This window comes from Spermophilus citellus (assembly GCF_964194105.1).
Source record: "Spermophilus citellus genome assembly, chromosome: 3".
In the NCBI taxonomy this organism is placed as follows: Eukaryota; Metazoa; Chordata; class Mammalia; order Rodentia; family Sciuridae; genus Spermophilus; species Spermophilus citellus.
The window spans coordinates 85,820,742-85,830,060 of record NC_138184.1 but is presented as its reverse complement, the minus strand read 5'-3'; positions in this window follow the sequence as shown (position 1 = coordinate 85,830,060).

Genomic DNA, 9,319 nt, shown 5'->3' with positions numbered 1-9,319 from the left:
CCACACACGCAGGTGGCTGGCGTGTCCTGGATCTGTGTGCTTAAAGTCAGTGTCTCTGACTCAAGGCCTGGAGTATTTGGTCTTATGGTAAAAGCATCACGCTCCTTGAACATCCTGCCTGAGAGTTCAGGAGGCCTGTTAGCACACACCTCTTCCCGGCTGCTTCACTCACTCCAGCTTGGGCAAGGTCTTTTTGCCTTTTTTTTTTTTTTTTTGGCTGTTTGGGTTCATCTGGGAGCAGGTGCTAATGACCTGCTTCCAACAGTTTTTTTCCCAGTGGAGTGTTTTTTTTTTTGAGGGGGCCACGTTCTCCTTCTAGATGTTTCTGCGGCATGTAGTGGTCATTTCTTTTAGCCCTCCACTGTATCTCTTATATTTACCTTCCCTAAGGGATCTTTGCTCCTCAGTGAGTTTTCCTGCAGGGTAAACTTCCAGCAGTTGTTTTTCAGTGTTAGATCCTAACAAATCGGTTCTGTTTGCGTTGGACTTTTCCGATTCTCTGGGTTTCCCATGGTGCTGAAGGAAGCTCTGAGAGAACCAAGGCACACCTGAGCATCTTACCCCGCACCTTATGGCAGCTCCATGTGGAGTCTGAGGGCCAGTCTTCCCTTGGTTGCCGCTGCTGGCAGCCTGTCCTTCGTGCTCAGCGTGCTGTGGAGCAGTGGACAGCTGCATCAGAGGCCGGCCTGTGTCCACCTGCCGGTCCTCCCCAACTTTGCACTAAACAGCACCTCTTCGTGTTACTGCTGTCACACAGATGCTACAGCCATCAGTAGGACATGTGCTTCTGCCTCGTGGATGAGGAAATAAGGTGAAACCACCTCGAGTCCCCACTGAGACTTCATGCTGACCCACACTGGAGCTCGTCTCTGGTTCTGGTCCTGTGTGCTTCCCGGCACCCCTGCCAGCTCCAGGGCTCACCAAGCTCACCATCTGCCCCCAGAGCCTATGGCTTTCAATTGTCTAGGCCAGAGGAGGAAGTGGTGGCTCCCATGTCCACATTAGGTTGATAGCTCAAAGGTCATTTTCATTTAGATGAGGAGTATGATTTTTTTGTGCTTAAAAATCAGTGGGGGGTGTGCACTGTTTTGGAGATTGACAGCAGGCGCAGGGTGAGCCGCAGCAGAGACCTGGCGTGGCCCAGGCTCCTGGCCCAGCCCGCACTGCTCCTCTGCTTTGCTCATGGTTTCTTGGATCAAGGCTTCTCACACAGGGACTTTGTCTTAGCTGTGTGTTCCAGAGCCTAGCAGAGCACATGATACGTGTTGGCAGTTTAGGAAAGAGAAAACACCTTTAGTTGAGAAAAATATTATCGAATATTGAGTGCTTTAGGCAAAGGTGATTGGGCAGTGCCAGGTATTTCCCTCAGTGCTAAGTCTTCTGTTTGCCATGCTTGTTGCTAGAGCTGTACAGATGTGTGAGAAGCTCGTGGTGGGGTAGAGAGGCTCTGAGACAGAAATGTCAGAGGAAGGCCTGGCCACCTCAGAGCTCCTGAGTTCTTGGAAAAGCAGAGGCTTTCGGAGCAGTGATTGCGCCCCTCCGCATCTTTCAAAGGCTGACTCGGGAGCTTCTTCCTGGAAGTGCCTCGGTTGGTGTCTGCTCCCAGGGAACTGTGGGGAACAGTGGCTCAGTTTGTGAGATGTCTGAGCAGATTTTCCCAGGGTTTGCAGACTCTTTGTCGTCTGGAAAGATCGGTGCCTCACAGTCAGTAACTACTGCTTATTAATGGTGCAGCCTTGGACAGTCTTCTGTCCTCTTCTGAGTCTCAGGCCGCCATCTGTTACATGGAATGACGTCTGCTTTTCCCAGGCCAGCGGTGAGGTGTCTGAGCAGGGACCCACTGCTTGGCAAGAAGTCCAGGCCTGCAGCCCATCCGGGAGCAGCACAGGTGAAAGGCAGGGCTGGGGACAGACAGGCTCTTGGGGTTGGGAGGGCGGTGAGTACAGAGTGCTCATTATTTATTTATTTATTTTTTTAATGAGTAGAAACTCCTGCTACAGACACAAAGCTTCAAATAATGCAGATAAACCAAAGACAGAAAGAAGAACCTGAAGTCCTATACCCTAGAGATAAGCACCAGCTGTTTTTCTCTTCCAGGACCTTTCTAGACAACATGGAGGGTGTTTTTGTGTTGCATATGTGCCTATGTGATTCTTCTCCGTGGCCACATGCCTTTTTCATGGATGTGAAGTACTGTTCTTCATTCCCTACTGATGAGCACATTAGCTAACATGTCCCAGGTCTGTTGTCACTTTTGCTACTACAGATAGTACGTTGGTGACGACCCTTGTGCAGACATGGGTATCAAACCCTTTCCACAATTTACCCAGAGTGCCAGGGGTACCATTGCCATGCCTCTGACAACCCTGTATTACCATTTTTAAACTCTTTGCTAATGAATCTCAGTGTTCTCATTTGTATTTTAAATTTTTTAATCATGATATTTGTCCTTCTCTATAAGGATCAAAACTCATATACTGAAAAATGAGTTGCAAATATTTACTTTTTGCTTCTTTGTTCATGAGTTAAAAACACACAAGTGCTATTTATTTGTATTTAATTTCTATGAGGTAAACTCCATCCCATGTTTGATTGGTCATTTATCGTTCACATGTGGTGAATTGTGTATTTCTGACAACTTTTCCCTCTTTTCTTCCTGATTACTACAGAACATTGCGGGTGGAGGGGCTTCAACCCCTTATCTTTTTCAGTCCCTGAATCTCAGAAGCAAGTGGCTCACATATTCACAACTCAATTTTCCAGTAGATCTAGGGCAGTGGTTTCTCAACCCGGCAATTTTTCTCCCAGGGGACATTTGGCAATGTCCAGAGACATTTCTGACACAACTGAAGAGGGGCAGTGCCACTGGCCTCTAGGGGGCGCAAGCCAGGCATGCTGCTCGCATCCCATGCTGCCCAGGACAGGGCGCTCTGGCTGCCACTGTCACCGCAGTGCCGTGGGCGAGAAGCCAGCCCCCCGGGTCGTGTCTACCCCTCAGGCTGCACAGAGGAGCTCCGGGACATGCTGACTTCATTATTTCTCTGCCCTCGCGTTCTGTGGTGCTGAAGCGCTGCTGATTAAATTACCCTGCCATCCCCATGGGATGTGTTACTTTCTCACAGGTCTCTGGCAGCCCAGCGCTGCTGCAAGGCACCATGTTATTGCCCTGCCACCGTGTTCTTAACGCGCTTGGAGAGCCACCGAGTGCAGATACCGTCCTGTCTAGAATGAGCTGTGGTCTAGAAACCCCTATCCTCCCCTCCCCTCTGCGAAGGACTGGCTCCCCCAGCACGAAGGGAGTTCCAAATGGAGTGGCTTTGTGGGTAGTGATGGGGAAGAGGTATGGACCTATCATTATAGATTTTATTTAGAATTCTAGCTTTTCTGCTAAAAAAGGTATAAAGTACAATCAAATTTAAAAGGTAATTATATTCTGAGGGTTTTCTTTCTAACAAGATTTCCCTGCATCTCTGACATGTCAGGCTGTCACCTTCTTGGCGGGTTCTTCCCAGCTCTGCATGTTTGCAGTTTATCACTGTGTGGCTGCGGGTTTGCATCCCTGTACCTGTTTGCACTCCATTGTGTGTCTGCAAATTTCCCATCCAGTCTGCTTTCACACATGAAGAGGAGCAAGTAGCCGATGGTGTCTGACCTGAGCCCAGGACCAGAGTGGCTGTGTTCAAGGGTCTCAGGAGAACCTCAGTGGTCATCATGTGTACAGCTCGCAAGCTTCTGATGTTAGGATTGAACTTCACATATATACAATGAAAGTACAGCTTCAAACACCATAAAGGAATGAGTCCAGTTATGTCATTTGTTGGGCTTGCACTTTCTGAGGGATCAGATCATCACGCCTAGAAATGTGTTGTTTGTAAGTAGACAAACAGAAGGGCAAACAGTTACTTCCATCTTGGAATTTTTTTTATTCATAAATTCTAATGCAGTGTTGAAGGTAAGTTTCTGGCCACAACACATCCGTGTTATTCCCAAATCAAAAGTAGTGGTGGCTGAGTGAGAAATCACTGTTGATAGTGATTCAAAATTCTAGACTATGTTGGTTAATGGCGGTACTGAGGATTGAACCCAGGCATGCGCTACCACTGAGCTACATCCCTAGATTTTAAATTTTTGAGTCAGGGTCTTGCTAATTTGCCAGAGCTGGCCTTGAACTTGAACTTGCTATCTTTCTGCCTCAGCCTCTTGAGTCTCTGATTACAGATTGCCGCAGTCTGGCTAGGCACAAAATCACGAGCCACTCAAGCAGGAACAAACCTTATTTTTTGAAACTGCCGCCAATGCCCCGTACGCCCCGGGAAGAATGCCTATCGACCCACATCCCGTTCTCCCAGATCCTAAGAGGAAGTTCCTCCTCCGGAAATCCCTCCTACCACACTTCCCCAACCAATGGGAACTCTCCAGGAGTCCCGTAGCAGGCCTAGGTGGACAGCAGGAGTCCAATATCCATATGAATGTAAATCTTAACATAATCATATCATCTCGATGGCTAGCTGGTGTCACTTTTCAACCAAAAATGCCATGCATCATATTACTTGGCTGTGGCTCTTAACAACAGATGTGCACCTCCATACCCAATTTCATATCTCATATTACTAAGGTGGTGTGTTGTGTGTGTGATTTTTTGGGTTCTGTTCAGATGGGACATTTTCTTAAGCTGTATTAGGAGGTATCAAGACAGAAATGTTGAAGAAAATACTTCTTATTATAGACATTTGATTGGATACTGATTTGGATGGTGAGTATGGCATGCTTCTCTGGTACGACCCTCACACCCTGGCCGTGTGCGTATGCATACGTGCGAACACGTAGGTAAAAATAGCTGTATGAGGTATGTGAGTAGCATCCTGATTAAACTGACAAGAGCCCAGGCCTTGAGTACATTGACCTTGCTGGCTTTGGTTTCTTCATTTGTCAGTAATTGCTAAGAAATCTTGCAGATCCAAAATTCTGACTTTCTGTTTTGCCAAAGGTCCCACCTCTTATTCAAAACCCAAGCCCCTGTCACCTAGTTGTGGGCTATGATTTTTACGTGGTGAGTGGAATTGAGTTGTTTGGACCCCTTCATCTTAAACCAGGGTTGTCCTGCTTCTCTTTTGGAGATTTAAACTGGGGCCAACCACTTTTTCCTCTTCCTGGATTTCAAATAGACATCTTTCTCTGCTGGGACCAGCCCATTATGTGTTGCTACCCTGCACCTGTGAAGACAGCTGCAGCATGTTCGCTCATGAAAACACCTGTCTTTTGGCAGGAAGCACGGAGCTGCCGACCCGTAGGTCACCTGAACACACTGCTGAGTTATTTAGGTCTGCTTAACTCGGGGACCCAGAGCATCTTGGAGTTTGCAGCAGGGCTTCTGTAGGCAGACCCTCTTCCTGGATATGTAGTGCTCAACAAAAGGTGGCCGTTTTTCTTTTGCATCACATGGCACAAACCTTAAAGTGTACAAACCTACCAAAAATTAAATTAGGTCAAATCAGATTCCTAGCTCCCCAAAGATAAACACTGATGAAAGTTCTGATGATAAGTTTTGCCCATATTTTGCACGTTAGTGTGTATTTTGTATTTGTATGTAAATAAAGATAGAATCCTGCTGTACGTGTTATTTTAAAGGAATTGGTTCTTGGTAGATTGATTTAATCCAATTATAGCTAATTCATTACTGAACAGGAAAGTGCACTTTCTACTTATATCATCCTGCCTTGAAAATTGAAGCCCAGTTAGAGGTTAAAACCCTTTATAATTGCACTTGAGTTTGGCTTTGCATTTCTGCATTCTTTTTCCTTGCCTGATTTAACACAGTAGGGAAAGAAGTCTTTTTGTTCTTCACAAGGAGAGGCATTTTCTGCAGCCAGAGCTGACCTGCATGAGGCATGCTGAAGATCAAACCCACCAAGGCAGGCTGCCGCATCTTGGGGTTCCACCTCTGTTCTCCTGAGAAAGCTAAAGAAAGGCAGTTCAGGAAAACTCCACTCCAAATCTCCTAGGTCCTCCATTAATCTAGTGAATCAACGTATGCAGAAGCCTGAAGAATGAAAAGTTCAGGGAAGGATCTGTCAACCCTGTCCCTGGACATGTAGTGCTGTAAAGGTGAGCTGAGCTCAAGCCCAGCTTTCTCCCAGCACTGGGTCTCAACAGTGGTGCTCAGGAGTAGAGAACTTCCCTTTTTAAGGTGTTCCTGAGTACTTCTTGGTGTTCCTACAGGCACTGTTTGGAGCTGGGATCTGCATTCCCCTCCTGGCGCTCAGAGGCACGGGAGTCTCCCTTAAGTGTGGACTCAGTTTCCCCTGGGGGTGTGCATCTGAACAGGCTTTCAGCATGAGCCCCCTGGGCTCCCTTGGTGAACTCCATACCTGCCTGCAGCCTACTAAATGCCAACTCGGAAGCCCAAGATAAATAGTCCTGCGGCAGCTTAGCAGTTGGTCAGGCTAATTTATTTGACACAAATAAGCTCGTTGACCTGATTTAGCACTGGGAAGGACTAGGAGCAAGTCCGCCCTGATCTCAAAGCATGCGCTCTCACTGCAGCCTGTTCAGAGCTGAAGGACAACAGCGCAAATGACACTTGTGGGTGCTATTTCAAGGAAGGGGGGGGGGGGGAGAGATGGAAAGGGGCCAGGAGGCGCAGCGCCTCCGGTGGCGCACACACCAACAATTGCTCTCTGTGCCACTTGGTGGCACCAATTCCATAGGTTTTCCATCCTCTCCGTGATCCTGTGTGGAAGTTGGGGCCTTGTGCTGCATGGAGCTCCCTCTCCTGAAGACAATGAAGCTATTTCTATAGATGGAGAACCATCTGGTGCGGCGACAGATCAGGACCGTCTCCTGGGGCCTGGCAGTGTGAGGACAGGGACTCAAGAAGGGAGCCCGTGGAGAAAACAGAGGCCTGCTCTGGTGCTCCAGACGTGCCCCCCCCCCCCCTCCGCCACCCTCGGCCACCCCTTTCCTCTGCCGCCATCCACTAAGACACAAAGTAGGTGAGTCTTTGGGGCTGTCCCAATCCAGTAGAAGTAAAGTGGCCCTAGAGCCCCTCCCCCAGGCACTGCTATGCGCATGTGCAGCACCGCTGCGCCACCCTGTCCCAGGCACGTGCTTCTCTTCATGGGATGGAGGAGGACACCGATGCTCAGGTTTGCTTCTGCTTAAGGCTGCTCCATCGATGAAGGAGCCCCATGCAAACGGCCATCCCAGTGTGGCCGGCCCTGCAGGCAGGGACTGCTAAAAAATCTGCTTGTTGAATAGCCCCAACAAGTGGGCTGAGTGCGTGGCTCAGAGGTGGACACTTGCATCAAGCGCACAGAGCCCTGGGTTTAACCCCTAGCACACCCCAAAACATGACCTAATCCAACCCTTATGTGATAGGTAGATCTTAACCCCCCCCCCCCCTTTAAGAAACAAGCTCAGAGGCAGAGGCAGAGGCACACAGGGGGTCCTCCTGGCTTAATCCAGGGTAGTGATTTGAACACTCCTGACCCCTGCGGTGTAGTTAGGGTGGGGTCCGTGGAGGACGATGGTTGTGGCATTTGCCATGAAATCTGCTGCTGGCCCTGGGATCAGGTCATCCTTGATTTAAGCCAAGTGTAGTGCCTGCTTGCTGTTGTCCCTGCAGGGAGGGCTTGGGAAGGATGTGTGCAGCAGGATTTGAACACTTTAAGATGGCCCTGGCGAGAAAGCTGTATCTGAGTGTCCTTTTTTTGCCTCTGAGCATAGTCCTTAGGAGCTGAATTGTGTCCCCCCAAAATTCTCACCTTGAAGTCTGAACCCCTAGTACTTCAGAATGTGCATGTGTTTGGAAACTATGTTTCTAAAGAGTTGATTAAGTAAGAAGGAGGCCATTAGGGTGGGCCTCAATCCCATATAACTGGTGTCTCTGGAAGAAGACGAATTATCACCAGCAATGTGCACAGAGGGACGACCATGTGGACACAGCCAGAACGTAACCACCTGCAAGCCCAGGGGAGAGGCCTCGGGGTAAATCAACCCTGCCCACACCTTGGTCTTGGACTCGAGCTGTACCAAAATAAGTGTCTGGTTGTAAGAACCCGTCTGTGGTGTCCTGGGCATCCCTGGCTCCCTGGCACAGCCCTCAATGGCGCTGAGTTCAGAGTCGCTGTACAAACCCTGAGGGCAGCACTCTGGGAAGCACCAAGTTGTGCTGCTGGGTTTTTCCCGGCTTCTGTGCCTCTTCTGGGTCCATGTGCCCATCTGTGAAGGGCTTAAACAGGACCATGCACAGGGACCTAGGCCTAGGATTGTAGTCAGTGCCTTCCAGAACCGGGGAGTGTGTCTGTTGGCTTGTTTTTCACAGGGAGGAAAGCCTCTATTGAGAAGATCCTGGGCACGTGGGCCCCCATCCGGCAGCAGGGCAGCAGCCTAGGTGAAGAGGCGGGCAGTGTCGTCAGCCTCTGAGAAGACCCACGCTGCATGGGTGACCACGTCCAGCACACCCTGGTCTCAGGCGGGCTCCTGCCCCTTCAGAGCCTGTGATGCCTCGACATTTTATACGGAAAGGTCCAGGCCAAACCTCACCAGCTTGCTGTCAGAGCTGCCATAGATGTTGTTGTCACCTGCAGGGTGCACAGCCAGGCTGGACACACACTCCCAGTTGGGCATCAGCTTTTTGGTGAGCTCCTGGTGCAGGAGGGGCTGGGTCGGGTGGAAGCAGCTGCTGCACCTGTCCCTGGCTCAGAAGTTGGATCCCCAAGACGAATTCACCAGCAGCACCACATCTTTTACCCTGCAGCCCCCAGGCTGGGGGAGGGTTCCAGGTGTCGCTCCTCACCCCACCCCACAACAAACTTTCATGCAGCAGGCATTGGCACCTTCCAGAGCCACCCTGATCCATCTGAGCTGGAAACCAGCCACCAGCCCCCTGGGAAGACACTGAGGCGGCAGACAAGGTCGCATGGCCCCTGTAGACCAGGGCCTGGTCCCTGGGGAAAGGCTGCAGGTATCTCAGCTGAGACAGTTAGGGGACGAGGTCTTCAGGATCTTGTTCATCCTTATTCAGTGCTCAGAACGCTTTTGGATAAAGTGGCGTTGCCCAGGAGGGGCCCACCGGCTCCGGAACTTCCGGGGCAGGAAATTGAGGGTTCTCTCTCCGATTCCTGCTGGTCCAGGCAAGCGCTCTTCCTCGCTGGGCAGCATCTGGGAGGGGGACTGCATGACTCGGCATGGCCAGGCAGGGCCAGCTTGGGTGGGCGCACATGCATCTTGTGGCACCCCAGCACAGCATTGCAGCCTTGGGGTCCTCTGCCACCCACAAGTCCTAGAATCTGGGGGTGGGGTCTCTGGCCAGCGAGGC